Source organism: Echinococcus granulosus, assembly GCF_000524195.1.
Source record: "Echinococcus granulosus chromosome Unknown EG_S00024, whole genome shotgun sequence".
NCBI classification, from domain to species: domain Eukaryota; kingdom Metazoa; phylum Platyhelminthes; class Cestoda; order Cyclophyllidea; family Taeniidae; genus Echinococcus; species Echinococcus granulosus.
Genome location: NW_020170404.1, coordinates 869,890 through 872,086, shown reverse-complemented (window position 1 = coordinate 872,086; position 2,197 = coordinate 869,890).

Here is a 2,197-nt window from a genome sequence, read left to right as displayed (position 1 = left end):
TTGCCTTGAATCCGTATAAGCAGGTGTAATGTTGATAGCAAAGACCTGCGTGTAGGCTCACATCTATTTAAGCTGGCACTCGATGGACCTGCGGATGGAGTGAAATCCCCTGAAGTAGAGCCTCTTTCAACCGTCCGATCCATGAAATCGTGAGAAGTAGATAGACTATTGGGTATGCTGCCGAACAGATTTGCTGAATTCTATATAATGGGACAAAACAATATATCAGTCGACATCCGATTTGCCTGAAGTCGATAATGATGTCCTATGCGTTGCGTAACTAGACCTCCGTCCGTCATATTTGCTTAGAACACAACACGTTATTCGAAGAAATTAGGCCCTTTATTCTTATAATTAGGAATGATATTAATGACGCCTACCTCATTTCAATCAACAGATGGCATGAAATCAGGAGAATGTGACACCTATTTAATGATGCTGCCCTACGGATTGGCTGAAGTCCATCCAAGCGGACGTGGCACTACTTCTGTTTAGCATGAACTCAATGTAAATATACGCTTTGAGCTACGTCACTTGACCTACGTTAAATCGGTATGCGTAAGTATAAACACGTTATATTTGACACATTGTTAGCCTTCAATCCGTGTATATGGGTATAATATTGACGACATTGTCCTGCGTATGGACTGAAATCCATCCACTTATTGCTTCATGCAACCAACAGACAGCAAGAAATCCAGAGAAGTAGGCATATTATTAGGTATGCTTCCCAAGAATATGCTGAATTCCATCTAAGTAGGCGTGGCATTACATCAGTTTTCATCCAGATAGCATGAAGTCGATAATAATGGCCTATGAGTTGCGTCAGCTGACCTCGATCAAATCGATATGCATAGACTACATTACGACATTTGACATCCCGTTGGATTTGATTTGGTATAGGTAGGTACAATGTTGATGACACAGACCTGAGGATAGACTGATGTCTATTTAAGTAGTGCTTCAATCAAATATCGGGTAGCAAGAAATCCTATGAGGCAGGCATATAATTGGCTCTGCTGTTATACGGATAGGCTATGGATCAGAAAAGGAGTGCGGTAATCCTAGGCGTCGCAGTCATTAATGTTTGAAATTACCGTGGTTAGACATAACCTTCGACCGCCTTTTGAACGTTGTTGTGGCAACCCGGTTTCACCTTGCACTGCATGTCAAATATGGCATATAAGCAACAAGAACGCTGCCGCCATATCTATGGGCGCAGAATGGAGCTCATATAACTCTACTTTTATAAAAGAGTAAACGCAGCACCTAAAATAATATTTTCGATCTGCTGCTCACATTACGATTGCAACTTTGATGTCTCAGCATGTAAATCCGAGTCTTCACTTGAAACGTGATTTTTACCTCTCGTCGGACACTCCGTAGGCCGAAATACTTTCTCCCATTTCTGACGAGTAAGTCATGACTGCTCAGTGATGTGTGTAAATAGGCTATGCGAGAAGCTTTCGTGGCTCTGCAAAACCCCACGGAGCAAAATGCCAGCTCTTCCTCATTACGTTCAGCCGTTCTATGCATCAACAGCAGTTTCGATTTTGTGTGTCTCATAATCACGCTTCTTTGGTCACCGCATTCCCTTCGCATGGGGCATTTATTTTAAAACAGATGTTTTTTTAAGGACCAGCTAATACAGAGTAAATCTTCATTTAAACCACGGCTGTCAACAGCATCTAGCCCAGTTCAAATTATCGCTGACCCATCGAGACTACTTTAGAAGTGCATACAAATGTCAAAGGTGGGAGAGGAACCAAGACCCAGAATGGGCAAGAAGTGCTTGAGTAGAGAGAAGGTGCTTACTTTCACCAGTTGTCTGTCTGAAAGGTGTTTGATCGTGTCCACGGTCCGGAACCACTGTTTGTGAGAGCCCTCACCATAAAGTTGAGGTAGTGGGTCTGCGTTTTGAGGTCCCTAGCCGTGCTTTGGCCTGCATGCCACCACTTTGGGGATGGGTGGTGCAGAGGCGTGTGGTTGATGTGCGGATAACGGCTAAGCACTGGGATGTTAATAAAAATAGTTAAATTCGTTCACTTTTAAACATTTATTTTTTTTGCAACATTGTGGTTATGATTTGGTTTTGTCTTATTTTTCTTTTTATTGTGTATTTAATTTTGTTTGATTCGTTCACGGTAAGCTGATTGGCCGCTCCGCACTTTTCCGCTTGTCGCTTTTAATGCTTTTC